Below are 17,569 nucleotides of genomic sequence, written 5' to 3'. Positions count from 1 at the left end.
CCCAGAGAAGAAGCTGCAGATGCCCCATCCCTGGAGGATGTTCAAGGTGAGGTTGGATGGGACCCTGGGCAACCTGGTCTAGTGGGTGGCATCAGGGAACACGTCAGGGGGACTGGAATTAGGTGAGCTTTAAGGTCCCTTCCAGCCCAAGCTGTTTGATGATTCTATGATATATGCCTAAGAGAAAGCTTTGATGTACTAAAACTTTGGTTTATTTATATATTAAACATATTAGTATTTATTAAGATAAATATATATGTAATAAAAGTATAATAATAGTCACCAAGCAAAGTAATTTGTATACTTCCAATGCATTAGAAAAGGCCAAAAGAATGGGAGAATCTGACAGCATCAGGCAGGACTGCAGGAGCTTATGTCATGAGAGACAGTGACACCAAACTGTATGAAAAAGACAAGAAACATACAGCACCATCTCAGCATTATACCCTACCCATAATTTTTAAAATACATACTCCAATGTCCTGCTTTTGTGGCCTCAGAAACAAACACAGTACAGACAGATGTGATCTGAACAGAAAAACATACTTGGGACATGAGTTCATTTGTACAAATCCAAATGTTGGTATTTCGAAACAATTTCCTCTCACTGAGAATAATGGCCACATGAGAAAACAGATTTCATATCTGAAGAGGCTTCTTGCTTTGCTGTTTTTTAGGAAAAGGACAATTTCCTGTTTCATATGATGTGCACTTTTAAGACATTAGAAATGACATTATAATTGAAGAGATTCTTATGCACAAAAAAAAAAAAGTAATTATATGGATAATTAAAATCCACTCCAGTAAAAAGGCTGTGCTTTGGCCTACAAACATCCTTTAGTGGCAGTACATACAGAGATCACAAGCGTCATTTCCATAACACTTGCAGGAGAAAAGGGAAGCCCAGCTCCTATGCAGGCTGTCATCCTCCTAACACAGTTTAAAAAGTAAAGTACCTTGGCGAAGTACCAAATCCTTTTCTTGAGTACTGTTTGGGGAAAAACAACAACCCCCTCCTCCCTTCCCTCCCCGCCCCCCCCCAAAAAAAAAGCAGCCTATTTAGCCCAGCTTTACCACTGGGAAGACTTTATTTACCTGACTCACTCACAAACCACTCATCCCAGAAGGTTTCTTTATCAATGGGATGAATTTCTTAGATTAGCTCTCTTGGATGCCAGCTCGGCTGTATCCTGTATCATAGAATCACAGAATCATAAAATCATTTAGGTTGGAAAAGATCTCTAAGATCATCTGGTCCAACTTTTAAGCTGGCACTGGCAAGTTCACTATTTAACCATGTCCTTAAGCACTACATCTACATGTTTTTTAAAGACCTCCAGGGATGGTGACCCAACTCCTTCCCTAGGCAGCCTGTTCCAATACTTCACAACCCTTTCAGTGAAGTATTTTAATAATATCCAACCTAAACCTCCCCTGGTGCAACTTGAAGCTATTTCCTCTTGTCTTATCACCTGGTGTTTGGGAGAAGAGATCAATCCCCACCTCACTATAGCCTCCTTTAAGGTAATTGTATCCTCACTATAATTTTTTTTCTATCACAAAAATTTACTAAAATATGTAAGATAAGTATTGGAGAAGAAGCTGGTCAGGAGTCTAACTACACCCGTCGTGATCCCCAAAACTAACACCTCCTGGTATTTTCCCAGCAAAACTCTGCAGTGTCCTTCATGCGTACTAAAGGTAAAAGAAAGAAGCAACAACCACCAAAAAATGTCCAAGTGTCAGGTCAAAATTAGGTGGGATTTTTATTGAAATATAAAATTCAGATAAAGTCATTAAGGTCTCCAGTTTTGACACTCAACCACAACCAACTTGTCATTAAAAATAATCTGTGCTGTGTCCATATACAGCCTACAAGAACACCTGACAGTTATGTTTTTGGTGTGTGGGAAGTGAGGGTGGCAAAGGGCTGGATGAAGCAGGGCAGAGCTCGGACCTTTGTTGGTGCAAGTGCAAGAAACAAAAACATCAGCTCTCCAGGCACTTATTCGTTAGCATACAGATATCAATATACCATGCTTTTTGATTTATCACTTGTACCTCAAACACAAAATACAGCCTAACCCTCTCCAGCTTAATTCTGCTGACACAAAACTCTTAATACAAGCATAGATAATTTTGGTGAGAGCCTCTCCCAAAAGTATAGACAAAACCCTCCACTAAAAAGCCTTATGACAAAGGACTGAATAAATAGGAAGATGAATTATTTAATACAACTCTGTTACTAGTTAAAAAAAAAAAAAAAAAAAGAAGCTTTCTGTTTCTCTGAGCACTTCAAAAGCTTTTCTAATGTAAAATTGTAAAATATTCACTAGGAAAGTGCAAACAAAGTAGGAATTATGCGTCAGTGTAAACAAAACACAACCACAGAATACAGAATTATTTTTTATTCTGAATTTCTGTATTCAAAAATTATAATAGTCACAAATGAAAAACATATATTTGAGCCTTTCAGGAAATTTAAGGTACTGACCTCATAGTGCTTTTTTCTTATACTAGTACCAATATACCAACAAATAGGCAAAGACCCCTGTAAATCATGTTTCCCTTTAGCTGAGGGCTTAGGGGCAAGTTGAATAGAGTCCTCTGTCAGAATTCAAACAAAAAGGTAACGCATGGCAGTAGGTGGGGAATGAGGCCAAGGCACCTCTGCCAGGCATGATCCCCAGCAGCTCTGGCCAACATTGGGTGCAACCGCCTGTGCGCTGGAGAAGACAATCCAGCCCTCAGGGCTGCAAAGGCAGAACAGTTGGTATTATACAAATACATTTCTAATTGAAGAGCTTTCCACTCCAGCTGCTGTATCCTATTTTTTAAGTACATTTACAATGGCTGATGCAAGTATGCTGCCTCTGGGGCCAAGATTGCTGCAGTTCACAAGTTGTCAAGGACATTTCTTCATATATCAACTTGAACCCTTTCAAGAGGGATTTTAAGTCACCAAACAAATGCTTCTCACAAACACACATGACCATTATTTGTGCATAAGTTCTAGTAACCATAACATGTATGTGTTGACAGACCAGTGCGGTTCTAAGTTTTGTAAACACTCTAGAGGAAATTATAACTCAATTATGCATGCTTAAAAGTGCACTGTATGGAATCAACCTTGTAGCACAGGGCAAAAGGAACTGAAAGATCTGCATGGTCTCTTGACACACTCTTTCTGATTTCCACCATGTCTGTTCTCAGTTCTACATTACATTATTTTTTTTGCTGATTTCTGGCAGCAACTTCCAAAAACAATACACAAACCAGTTATGTCATTTTGGAGTACAATTTAACCAGACCTTGGCACATACACACGCATACACACAGACACATACATGTCTTTTCCTTCTTTTTAACATGCAACTGCTTCCAGCATATTCACATTCTCAGGGCTACCAAGCTTAGTTTGACTATTGGTTTTCGGAGGATCTGATGCCAGCCAGCCATGCATAATGGCCTCTTTGTCTGGCTGTCACATGAACAGTGTTGTGTTACAATTATTGTCACTCCAGGCTTAAACTGCAAGGCATGCTTTCACACAAAACATTCACTTTGGGGGCTCTTTTTGGCAGAGCCCTGTGATGAAGACTCTTTCGCTCCTGCAGTTAATCAGTTTAGCAATTCTGAAACTTTAAACATAAGGATTCAAAAGCTGTCATCCAAATCAACTGATTCTAAAACTTCTCTACGTAAAGAAAGGGGCAAATAACGTAAAATAACCATCAGCTAAATCATTATGCATGAATCAAAATCAAACTCAAGTGGTTAATAAGAAAACAGATGGCTATGGTACAAAAGGTCTGAATAAAGCCAACACTGAGTGAAAACATAGAAAAAAGTTCAATCTAGTTCACCTTTGCAGTATGTGATGTCATAAGGGTACCACCATGTTAGTGGGATTCCCCTAAAATCCAGCTTAGGAGAAGACAAGCACAGCATCACAGCTGCAAATTCCTCCCCTTTGTTCCACCAGCTAACAACCTCATTGTTCCTGGCTGGGTCTATAATGCAAGGCAGATGCACCCTGCAGCCCTGATCTTTAGATATGAATTATGACCACGTCTTAACTGCATGTCACAATGAGACTGCAGCATATGGCTTCCTCGAGCACATGCTGGTTCCTCATGTGAAGCCCCCACACACGGTCTAAGCCGAAGCTGGGGAGCTCTGGGAGAGCTCCCAAAACCTGGGCTAGCACTGTGGCAGAGCTGCGGTGTGACTGCCGAGCTCAGCCAGTGGACAGCATCACCAGACATGCTGCAAACTATGGCTGAAGATCTCATCATGACTTTACCTAACCTCTTTTGATCAGCAAGTATTTTGTTCCAAATAACAGGCCAAGACAGGGAAAATTTTAAGTCAAAGCTATCTCCACCTTGAATATTTTTCTCCTGTACCTTAGAAAAATGCCTGCAAGATAAAAGTTATATCAAAATAGTTCTACAAGATAAATGAGTAACTTAGCAGGTGAAAATATTATTACTTGTTACGTAAATCCTTTAAATTTACTGAGCACCCGATCAGACTTTGTTACAACAAATGTCCTGAAAAGTAGATAAACAAGATTTCAGTGTAAGAGAAACTTCAAAAGATGCTGTGCACATGCTGAACTCATTGAGCCTAAACACGTCTTTGTTTCCATTAATACAAAATCTTCTCACAAGGCTAAGATTGAAATATGTTAAGAACTACATCCTCATGTCTTCACTGTCTCTTTGAAGCATTTTGTGCTGCATATATTTGTCTCATACTGTTGCTTGTGGGATATAGTACTACTCACTTTGAAGAGAGCTTACGGGATCTAACCCTGAAGGAGATAAGTGCAACAAAACAAGAACTTACAGTATAGTGCTTGCAATGTATGCAAAACTTTAAAAAACAATGGCTTCTTTCCAAAAGATGTGGGAGTGTGCATGAAACAACAAACTACCAGCTTGTTTATTTGCTTCCTGCCCAGTTCATACTTCTTTCCTTTGCAGTCCCTTAAAGCAACATAACTGCTGCTAAACCCAGGTTTCATATTCTATCCTACTACTGCTCATAGATGTGTCAGTCGCCCTAAGCACACATTATTGCTCTCTTGTTCATGTTTCTTCTTTAGGTGCCTCGACCAGCCCTCGCTGCTCTCAGCATCCTGTCATTGTTTCAAGCATTTCCTCCTGGACCAGCACTGCCCTTGAAAGACACCACGAGGAAAGGTCAGGATCCCCCATCCTCATGTCTGGACACCTTCACCGACACCACAAAGCCCTGCTGGTTTTCTCTAGACCAGGCTGACAACTCCACCTTCTGCATCTCCATAAGCTCATGACTCCTCTGAGCCAGCACACAGTCTCAAGCTATTTTACTTACTGCCCCTTAGGACATCACATGAAATTCTCTACCACTAAAGCTGGAGTGCTCTCGTCTCTTCTGAAAACCTTCTCGGTATCTGTGGGACACCATCCTTTTAGCTATTTAGGCTAGTATCTGGTGAATCATCTTTGACATAGTTTTCTCTCTAAATACTCCTATGTTTTGAATTCAAATTTCCTGGATGTTTCCTGCAAATGTCCAAATTATAACTTTCTATCCACACACAAAACTCTCGTACAGTCTGACACCTATCTGACCATTGAAGCTTCTTTTTGGTGGATTGGAAATTTGATCAATACGTCTTCATATACCTTCAGAAGACTAATACAAAGAATGTTTCCCCATTTCTATGTGACATGTCAGCTATTTCACTGAAACACTTCCTCAATTGCTTCCTGTTTTCACAACTCATGCTTTTCATGGCCTCTTCCCATACCCATCATTTCTTGTATCTAACAATATGCTGACCCCTTTTTTGGAAGGGCCATGGCACCAGCCCTCACTGGAAATATACTAGTTTTGCAGGGAAATAGGTTTGTGCCATCATCTGTTTAAAGACCCCCTCTTATGAGGAACTGTTAGTAGCTGAAAAAACTTATATTAACCTCTTTAAACATTTTCATGATTTTTCTAAACAATACTATGACTGTGGCTTGACAGCTGTTTTCATGATTTCATTGTCCTTCATTTTTTTTCTATTGTCTTTTGTCTTAGATTTTAGACTACAAAAGGCAAGATCATTTTTGCTTTTGTTTTTGTGCTGTTATACAGCTCCTGTTACTAGAGCCACACAACCTACAGCTGTTAGCAGTGCTAGTATTTCTACTTTAAATATAAGATACTTTTATAGTAAGTCTTTGTATTCAAGTAACTTTGCAAATGTTAACTTGCATCTCTTCAACTAAAATAATTTGGTAGCAGTGTTAGAAGCAGTGTTCTTTTACAGCTGCAGAAAAAAAAAAATCAACATCTTTTCTGAGGTCACACAGCAAGTCAATTTCAAAGTTAAATTTATGAGTTTTGATTCCCAATCTATATTCTTTCATTGTCTGGCATATTGAAAGGGCTCAGAATTAGTACCTCATTGCTGACTGTGGTCTAATTTCTCTGACAATCAGATACAAAACACAGATAAAACACTAAGAGCTGGCTGTCTACATTTTAATATAAACCTAATGTGTACATCCAAAGGAATGAACCACAAATCCTTACACAAGCAAAACATCAATTAAAATCCAGACAGTTTGAATGGGTTAATTAACAAGAATGCTGACACAATCAATAAAGCTATTCTAGTAAAGCCAATCCTTGCCCAGAATACTCCTCCTACTTTTCTGACAGATGGCTTTAGATCAGACATTACTCTTTTCATAAGAAAAACATTTGGAATATCCAGAAACAGAATCTAATCATAGATGAAAAAATAATGCAATGATGTCTAAGTTCATGATATATTGATTCTAGTGCATGTTTCAAATCTTTCAAGAGAAATATGAGTACCAATTACTCGGAAACCAATCTCTTAATATTAAAAATTAGAATCAAATTCTATTGCTGACAGTAAGTCAGTAACATAACTACTGTATAGCGAAATCTGGTGCCACTGGCATCATTCATCAAGCAAGGCACCACCTAACAGGAACATAGGTGTAAGAACCTTGACCGTAATTCCACTGCTCTGTTCCACCCCACACCTAAGGAAAGGTTCACTGTAGTTTTTTATTGCTATATTCTGTATTCCTTAAAATGAACAAACTGGATCACATCCATGTTACAGCATTCTCCACAGAAGAATTAACCTACCCTAATTTTGACTAAAATTGTAGCACAAGTGAAGAGAATCTTTTTTTTTCCTTCCTCAAAAGCCACTTACTTTCCCTAATGAGAAGAAGTGAAAATGCCTAGACAACAAAAAGGTATGTACAGACATGGTGCAAAACTCCTGCCAAGTAATCTGAATATAAATTCAATGGACACTTACCAGCTGCAGTCAAAAGCCCACTCCAAACTCTGTTAGATGTTAATCAAACTTAAGTATGTTAATGCGTAGTTCCTGTGCTCTTTGCACAGCTGAGCTAACTGCTTTTGTTAAAGTGCCTTTGCTTCCCTGGGTGTACACCCCCATTTAGTAGAACATCCTTTTGTGGAAAACATGGTTATGAAAGCCACTAATGGACCACTCACAAGGCCAGAACTGTCACCCCTGGGCTCCTTCATCCTCCACCTTCTGGCCTCCCTGGACACCCGCCACCTGAGGACACAAGTCCATGCTTACAGTCGTGTTTGATGTGTAGGCATTAGCTATGTATTAGCTATATATTAGCTATATATTAGCTATATATATATATATTAGCTATATATTAGCTATGTATTTGTTTATATATGTGTAGGCATTAGCTATGTATTTATTATATGTATATATTAGCTATGTATATATTAGCTTCTGTCTACTGATGCTGCCTATGGAGGGTTGAAACTGGCATACACAGTCCTGCCCCAAAGAACAGTGCAAGTATGATAGGTGATTTCCAGGAAAATTAAATAGACACAACCAACTCACTTCCCATAGGTCACTGAGCAGCCAGAAGTTGTGATTATTTTTTTTTTTCGAGATATGGATTTGAACCAGTGAGGAAGAAACAGAAAATTCACTGCCAATCCTGGGAGCTGCTCAGCTTCCACCAGAGATTTCTTTAAATCTGTAACACTAACAAATTCAGCATCCAAAGAACTCAAATGCAAAATCGTGCTGTCTCCAAAGCATTGTTAACAATCAATGTGAGCATGATGCAACTGATCTACCTCTTGTGGGAGTGATCTGCATTTAAATTTGATCGTATGACAACGGCACATGGTGATTGCAGTTGACTTTGTAAGAAAAGTGAAATACATTTTACTAGATTAAGTCTGATGTTCTCAAGCTGTGCAGCCACATGAGTTGTATGAACAACTAAGAACTTGGACCTAAATTACACTGTTTGTCCAGCTTATTAAAAAGTCCAGACCACACCTGCTCAGCTGGCATTTCTGACTCGAGATCGGGGAATCACAGAATATCCTGAGTTGGAAGGAACCCGTAAGGGTCCTCAAGTCCAACTCCTATGGAAATGGAGATGGAAGACAAAAGCAGGCTTTCTAACACCATTTTATTTGCAGGTCCACAGAGTAGCAACCAATAGAGATAATTTGCCCACCCAGCCTGTTTTTCCCTAAATTCTGTCTCCAGAGTTGCATGCCCCTCCTTCACTTCAAAAAGAACACACATAGCTAATTATGTATGCTTTTCTCTCGTTATTGTGTTATTGGGCACAAATGTCATTTAGGGGTGTCGACAGGGAAGCTGAAGCCTGAAGCCAGCTTTCAGTTTCAGTCTCACGACAGACATGCTGGTCAGTCAAAGCATCTAAGAGTTTTCCGCGTGGGTCTGTAGCTTATCTGCTGGGAAAAAGATGTCCCTCTCCAGACCTTTTTTTTTGCTTCCAAGCCAGTGGATAAAAACATTTTTCCTACATTTAGTCATTATGTTAATCTGCTGCTGCTAAATCTCAGTTACAAACCTGAGAAAGTACAACATCAGACACCTTCAGTAGTGATGGCGTATTACAAGTTGAGGTTTTAAACTCTCTCTCTAATCAAAAGTTGGGTACCCAAGGAAAATGTCAGAGCTCATTTAGAGATACTAGAATTGCACATCTGCTTTGACTACATGAAAACACTCAGAGATTGGCAGCAACACTTAAGTAATTCATAAGATTACAAATAAAACGGCATTCCCAGCTCATTCTAGGAAAAGCAGCTGTTTTGGGGTGTTTCGTTTTTCCTAACTGATCTGTACCTACATTTCCAGTTTGAACCTCCTTCTTGGCTGAAACAAAAAATAGGAAATATTTACACTTCTGCGACTGCAGCCAAAACAGAATATGTACGGGATACCACACAGGTGCGAATTTTTCTAGGCAGCCTCTGCAGAAAGACGTCCGCTGGAACGAAGTCAAGCTATTAAGCAGATGTGCATTTCCATGTGCAGGTCATGCTTATTTACATACGCACACAAACATCCCTCTCCCTCCCTGTACGCCCTACTTCCAGTCTCTGTTCAGGACTGCCGAAAGCTTTCCACGACAACGATGGTGACCTTTAAAAAAATATATAAAACCGCTCAAACCAGCGCGCCCGAAGCCGGCGGACGGGGGTGAGCTTCTCGCTGCCTCCTACCCCGCAGAGTGGGCTCGGGGGACAGCAGCGACAGCCCCAGACCCGGAGCCCCGCCACGAGCCGGACCCCCAAAAATTTCGGTGGCACGGGGCGAGATGCGCACGGAGCCGCTGCCAGCTGCTCCGCAAGGACGAGGAGGACACCGATGGTCACCGCAGGACCCCTCAGCCCCCCTCCGCACCCCTCCGTCCCGCAGCCCCCCTGTGCCCACCTGCCCCGTCCGACCGGGCGCTGGCTGCCGCCGCCGGGTCCCCGCCGCCGCTGCGCCGGGCGAGGGGCGGTCGGTGTGTGCGGCGGGGCCGGCGAGGCGCTGCCCCTCCTTCCCTCCCTCCTCTCCCTCCCTCCTTCTCTCCTTCTCTCCCTCCCTCCGCCCGCCCCAACGCCGGCCCGGCCCAGCGCCCCCCCCCGCCCCCGGCCCCATCGCCCCGTCGGACGGACGGGCGGACGGGCAGACGGACGGTCACTCAGCCGCTGTAGGGGATGGTGGTGCCCCCCGCGGCTCGGGGTGCTGCCAAACCCGCACCACCTCCCCAAATAATCCCCGTGCAGTCCCTTTCGGGCGGCGTGAAAATTACCCGGGGAGGCTGTTTGGTAAAGCTGGGTGGATTTTAGCGCTCGAGGGGCGAAGCCCTCCCCAGACAGACAGACGTCCCGTGTCCCCCGCCTCGGCACCGCTTGGGTGGGGAAGGACATCACGGCTTTTCCGCTGCCGTATATTCAAGCGAAATTAAGTGGGGAGAGGTCTGGGGTTGTTTCCCACACGTTTCAGGTGAATCGGACGTGGAAGGAAAATGTTTCGCGAAGCTGAGCAAGCACTGCCTGTGTCTTTTTGCAGAAGAGAGCCCCAGAAGGACTGACAAACGCAATCCTATCCCCTAAAACTCCGCTTAACACAGCTTCTGCAGCGTTGGTTGATACGCTTTAAATACAAAAAAGCAACCATAAATACTCAGGACAGTAAGCAACTTGCCAAATTGGCTGTTGCAAGGGGAAACCCTTTGCTCAGGGCAAACTGAGCGCGGCTGGAGGTCCGGGCTCTGCTGTTCCCGCACGGGGAAGCTGTGCCACGGCAGCATCGCCGGCTTCCCGGCAGAGCGGGTGGGTTTCAGCCCGAGGACCTCTGCCGGGTGCGGCGGGGAGCAGTGACACCTGCCGGGACGGGTCGCCTCCGCCCTCCCTCGGGCACAGCGCGGAGCTGCAGCGGCTCTGCGGGCGCCTGGAGACCCGGCAGGTGAAGGTCCGCGGGTCTGATTCCAACTCAGCTCGCAGGAATCAAAATTAAAAAGGAAAATCGATGACCCGAACGCTCTTTTTACGTGCACTCCTATTCCCTGTGTCTAACCCTGTTAGAACTAAGGGCAGTTTTCATAGGATCTCAGAATGGTTTGAAGGGTTGAAGATCATCTAATGCCAACCCGCCTGCCATGGGAACAAACCCCACTAGAAGGTGCTCAGATCGCAAGTCTAAGTGATTAAAAAAAAAATTAACATTAAGATGACAAATATTAAAAAATAAAAATAAAAAAGTTTATTTCCAAGTTGAAACAGATTAAAAGTCCTGATTAGACTTTTTAAGACAAGCCAGAACAAAGTGGGATTTGTCTGCAAAAGGAGCTTGTCTACCCAAGTGAAAAAGATCACTATTCTCTTTTCTGAGGTTGTTGCTTAAATTCACCTTCATTGCCCTTCGTGGGAGAATGTATCAGTTTGTTTGTTCTCAATATGTGTGCCTAAAAACTTAGCAGTGTTTTAAAACACAACAGTCATTCCAAATAATGGTAAATTTGTAATTGAGTTACAAATCACTGCTCCTCCACTTTTGGTGTCAGAAAGGGATATTTGTATATATTCATTCTCAGATCCTAGTCAACATATCAAACAAAGTTATGCCAGTGCTGTGCTACTCCTTGACATCTCTTATAAATTGGAGGACATCTTCTCTGTTTCTCTTAATCATTTGTTCAAATATAACGTATGCATATGCACATGAAATAGTGAGAAAAGTGCTTTATATTCCTCATCCTTTTTTGCAGTGAGAACCACATTCTTCTGTGAGTTGTATCATTTTCTTTAAGGGAAATTGCAGAAAGAACTGTGCTGTAAGAATATGGCCCTAAGTGCCCATTTGAAGACAACTTCCTCTTTAGCACAGTTGTCATGGAAATGCACACACCAAGTTGAAAATTAACAAACTTAGCAACAAGTGATGCAGAGATCTTTTACTGGAAAACTGCATCTTCTTTGAGAAGTTCCTCTCTCTCTCTCTCTCTCTCACTCTCTCTTTCTTTGTATCGCTTCCAACTGAAATCTTCAGAAAGTCTACATCTTACTATCAGGTTAAGAATCAGTGTCCATTTTAGAGGTCTGTGACATGTACAGATTAGGGACAGAGACAGCATTATTTGCTTTAGAAGCTAGTTCCCACTTCTCAGTCTTAAAGCCTACACTGTTTTATGGTTATTTAGAATATTATTCTCAGTAATTGCAAGTGTAGAACAATATCGTGTTTTCATTTCAGCCATCCTAATCTGACCTCCTTAATCAGACAAAGTTTGTAACACTTCAGGGGATATGCTCAAACTCATTTGACAGTTCATGTGTTGCTTTAAAAATTATGTACCTGTAGAAGATCAAACATTATAAGAAAATACAGTCATCACTGAAAGTTAAACATCGGGTTAAGCTAGTCATCATTGCAAAGGGAAATTCAACTTAGCTATGGTAAGACACTACTCTTGGGATGTGGTGAATCGGCCTCTAAAGGTGTTTGTCTATCACTGCTGACTAAACACGACCTAGATTGGATGTTTAGCTTTCAGACAGTGAAAGGTGGTGTGAGATGAAAACCACTCAATGCTGCATGCTCGGGGATGTTCTAGGCAGTGCATCCAGATTGCCAGCCAGAAGCTCATGGTGAGCTGCAGTCTTTTGCTGTAGAAGCAATGAAGATGTAATTCCTGTTCTGAATTGTAGAAGAAAGCTATATATCTTGAATACTGCTAGATGATAAAAATGCCTGACTTGTTAATGAGAGCTAAACAGTATTAATAATTCTGAGGATTAGACAAAGAATGAGACTTCTCGTGTCTACACTCTCCCGGTATCAGTAATGTCCTTCAGTTCAACCAACAAGGCTGTTTCAAAACATTCCAGGTGGAGTGTCCATATGTGGTCCACATTAATTTCTACGTAAGTGTGATTATTTCTCCACAGATGTACCTCTTGAAAATAGCCATTCTCACTCTTTGACTGCCCAGAAAAAATAAATTGTATGATGGTGGTGTCTGTGATACTTTTTTTTCCTTTTTTTTTTTTTTTAGTATGAAAAACTTTTAATTTATTTTGTGGAACGTCTGGATTCTAGATAGCAATTAGAAATCACAGGGGGATTGTCGTTGGCCATACCAATATCTCAAAGCCTTTGAGCACACTCATAATGTAACACAACACGCCTAAGAGACACTGGGTAGTAGTAAAGCAGCAACAGGAAGAGTAGAGATCCAGAAGAGGAAAGGTGCTGAACACTGTGTACTGAGAAAAAGAATTACATAGGCATAAAATATGCATGTATAAATACAGCACAAGAAGTGTTATCTACAAATACACCTACCCAATATTTTCTAGACTGGGACCACTTCTATTTATCACCAATAATTTATCAACCAAAATTATTTGATCTGAAAATAATTGCACGTGGAAATAAATAACTTGACTGACTCAACAGCAACACAGCAACATGTTTCATTAGAACACAAAACCTGCAATCACAGTCCAGATTGTGTCTATAATTTCACACTATCATGATTTCAAGTTGACGTATTCTTTCTCAGAAAATGAGGTACAAAGAAGAGAAATGGTGTGACTCGCAGTCCAAAGTGTTTTTCTCATCCCGTAACCTCAATGGCCCAGGAAAGCAGAGTAATGCTGCTGCCTTCCCTGAGTGGTTCATTTATACTCTGTTTTTTCGTGATAGGGGAAGTGTTACTTTTTTAGAAACTGTAAAAACAGTCAAGAGAAAAAGTGAAAGAAGGGGGTCACTGAGATCAGTCTGTCTCCTCCTATTTGTGCTTTGGCCTTCAGAAGTAAAAGTTGAAATGATCATCAGCTGGCCATAAACTTGAATGTTAGAGGCTGTGGGGAATGGTGATGGGAAAACAAGAGAACAAAAGTAAAGAAAGCAAGGAAATGAGTGTGGAAAAATAGAAAGATAGCAAGGATAAAAAGGCAAAGCAATAAGTTGAACAAGGAAGGAGAAAGGAGTAAGAAAAAATATACAGAAGAGAACATGCAAGAATGTTTTTTGAATTGTCAGGGTCTTTAAATCCATGCTGCATTTCAAGACAAACAATATTTTTTTACCATTCCTTATCATTTTACAGCATTGTATTGTATTGTATAGTATTGTGGGCCTATTTCTGGGCACGAGTAGCAGAGGTAATCCTTCTGTGGCATGTGACATTGAAATAGAATGGAACAGTTAAAAAATCAATGATGATTTTTTAACATAATATTCTAATCAACAATTCTTTCTTTTAACAAAGCTCTCAATTTCTTTTTGTTGTAGACTTGGGGATGTATCATTACAGGTTTTCAAATGAATCTGTAAGATAAAAAATGTCAAAAACTTAAGTGTAATAATGGAACTGTCTACTATTTGAAGACACAGGCCAAAAAATAAAGACTTTCATTGTTGGAATTCCTAAGTTTTCTGCTGTGTAAGAAATAATAGACATTCTATGTTTAACTTCAAAACCAGATTTTATTCATTTTACATTGGTCACCTTGGCTACACCCAAGGACACTGGCAGGTAAAAAAAAAAATAAATATATAGTACTGCCAGCAGACAACTACTTAACATTCCAAGCCCAATGAAACATGTACAGCAGACACAAGCAGTCTTGTACAATCATCCCAACAAAACAAAATAAACAGAAATAAGATATAACTTACAGTATTGGCTTTTTGGAGGTGTTTTCTATATACAGAAAAATTATCTTTACATTGCAATGATCCTCCTTAGAAAAATAATAATGTTGCCATGCTGTGTTATTAAGGTAATGTAATAGGAAAATCCAGGACTGCTTATCCTACTGCCAGTAAAATGACAAACAGAAGTAACTTAAGTAGAGTTCTTAAAAATATTTCTTCACTCTTTTATAACACTGCTTATCAAAAACCTCTCAGCTTCTTGCAAGCATTAATTCAGATAATCTTGAGATTCTTATATATCTCACACACATTAGTAAACAGAGGCTCAGACTGGCTGACTGATAGAGCTTAAAACAGACCAAATATGTATCATAGAATCACAGAATAGCTTGGGTTGGAAGGGACCTTAAAGATCATCTGACTCCAAGCCCTCTGCCATAGGCAGGGATGCCACCCACTAGATCAGGTTGGCCAAGGCCCCATCCAACCTCACCTTGAACACTTCAGGAATGGGGCATCCACAGCTTCTCTGGGCAACTTGTGCAAGTGCCTCACCACCTTTACAGTGAAGAATTTCCTCCTAGTGTCTAGTCTAAATCTTCCCTCTTTTAGTTTAAGACCATTCCCCCTTCTCCTATCATTATCTACACAAGTAAACAGTCCATCTCCGTCTTTTTTATAAGACCTCTTTAAGTATTGAAAGGCTGCAATGAAGTCTCCCTGGAACCTTCTCTTCTCCAGGCTGAACATCCCCACCTCTCTCAGCCTTTCTTCATAGGAGAGGTGCTCCAGCCCTCTGATAATCTTTGTAGTCCTCCTCTGGACTCACTCTATCAGACCAATGTCCTTCTTGTGCTGGGGGCCCCAGACCTGAACGCAGCACTCCAGGTGGGGCCTCACAAGGACAGAGCAGAGGGGGACCTTCGTCGACCTGCTGGTCACACCTATTTTGGTACAGCCCAGGATGCAGTTGGCCTTCTGGGCTGCAAGCACGCATGGCTGGCTCAGGTTGAGCGTTTCATCCACCAGAACCCCCAAGTCCTTCTCCACAGGGCTGCTCTCAATGAGTTCTTCTCCCAGTCTGTGCTCTTGTCTGGCGTTGCCATGATCCATGTGCAGCACCTTGCACTTGGCCTTGTTGAACCTCATGCAGTTCACATGGGCCAACTTCTCCAGCCTGTCCAGGTTCTTTTGGACGGCATCTCTTCCTTCTTTGGTATCAACTGCACCACTCAGTTTGGTGTCTTTTGCAAATTTGCTGAGGGTGTGCTCAATCCCATGGTCTATGTCATTGATGAAGATACTGAAAAGAAACAGGCCCAAGACAGACCGCTGAGGGACACTGCTTGTTACCGGTCTCCACCTGGACGTAGAACAATTGACCACTACCCTCTGGGTGCGGCCATTGAGTCAATTCCTTATCCACCAAATAGTCCACTCTTCAATTCCGTCTCTCTCCAATTTGGAGATCAGGATGTCATGTGGGACCATGTTGAAGACCTTACAGAAGTCCAGGTAGATGACATCAGTCACTCTTCCCTTGTTGGCTGATGCAGTGACTCCGTCGTAGAAGGCCACCAGATTGGTCAGGCATGATTTACCCTTGGTGAAGCCGTGCTGGCTGTCCTCCTTGTCCTGCATGTGCCTTAACATTGCCTCCAGGAGGATTTGTTCCATGATCTTGCCAGGCACAGAGCTGAGTCTCACTGGTCTGTAGTTCCCCTTGTCTTCTTTTCTACCCTTTTTAAAAATGAGAATGATGTTTCCCTTTTTCCAGTCACCAGGAACTTCACCTGACTGCCCAGACCTTTCAAATAGGATGGAGAGAGGCTTGACAACTGTATCAGCCAGTTCCATCGGGACCCTGGGATGCATGTCATCAGACACATTCTCTGTCTTCATTTGCCAGAGGCACTACACTCTCCCTAGTCTTTCTTTTGTGGTCAATGTACCTGTAGAACCCCTTCTTGTTATTCTTTGCATCCCTTGCCAAGTTTATTTCTGTCAGTGCCTCAGCTTCTCTGATCCAATCCCTGCACATCAAGACAGCATTTTTGTATTCTTCCCAGGGCACAATGGCCTTGTTTCCACCATCTGTGACTTTCCTTCTTTTACCTAAGTTTGACCAGCAGATCCTTATTCAACTATGCTGGTTTTCTACCTTCCCTGCTTGATTTATCACATATGGGAATAGAGATCTCTTACACTCCAAAGAAAATATACTCAAAGAGTTGCCAGCTCTGATCAGACCCTCTGTCCCTGAGGAACGTGTCCCATGGGATCTCATCCACTAATTCTTTGAACAGCTGTCAGTTGGCTCTTCTGAAGTTCAGGGTCCTGACTTTGCTCTTAGCCAGGTCCACATCCATCGAGATCACAAACTCAACCAGGGTGTGGTCATTGCAGCCTAGGCTTCCTCCAATCTTAACATCTCTAATGAGTGTGAATGCCTTGAATCCTGATTCCCTATTTGCTAATACCGTATCAGACCTCTACACTGCTACAAATATACTTCCCCACACACAACCCCACACCACCACCAAAACTTGGAATTAGTTATTTTATTTTGCTCTGAAACCTCAGAATGAAATGCATTGCCTTGTGTGCTTCTCAGTAAATCTCAGACTTTACTCACTGGTAAAAAGAGCAGCTGTAACAGCATCTTCAGGCTTACAGACAGAGATAGAGATACATTCTATTTAAAAAACACTCCAGCAACGTAATAGCAATACATTTTCTTTTTTAAGATAAGATTTTGCTCTGTAACATTCCAGTATACAGAAATGATAATGCCCAAGGGTGGTACTATACTCCAATCAGAGGTGACACCAGTCAAGGAGACTTCTACTTTGCCCTCCCCCTCCCCTTCCCCATGGAATGCTCTGTCCAAGTGTGCCCCCATATCTTCTCACTGTCTCTCTGCTATTGACTAACTGGAAGAAGATAAATGAGCAGTTCAGATCACACAATACAATACAAATTTTCTGCTAGTTTACAACAGCTCATAGTAGTGCACAGAGGCTGGTGGCAGAAGCCAGAAAGGGGTTTCTTCATACT

The 17,569-nt window shown here is 41.8% G+C and overlaps 1 protein-coding gene across 1 annotated transcript in view; it reads right to left on the bottom strand.

Annotated features, from left to right (window-relative positions):
• The window catches only part of MEGF10 (multiple EGF like domains 10), a 104,752-nt gene extending 94,844 nt beyond the window's left edge, over positions 1–9,908 (bottom strand). Inside the window, exon 1 of the mRNA XM_083815993.1 lies at positions 9,794–9,908. The gene's annotated coding sequence lies outside the window, so the exon portion shown is untranslated. The remainder of the gene's footprint in view (positions 1–9,793) is intronic.
• Positions 9,909–17,569: the final 7,661 nt, after the last annotated feature.

The sequence above is a fragment of the Anser anser genome (assembly GCF_964211835.1).
Source record: "Anser anser genome assembly, chromosome: Z".
Lineage (NCBI taxonomy): Eukaryota > Metazoa > Chordata > Aves > Anseriformes > Anatidae > Anser > Anser anser.
Note: the sequence above shows the minus strand (reverse complement) of the source record. Positions and strands in the feature narration are given on the sequence as shown.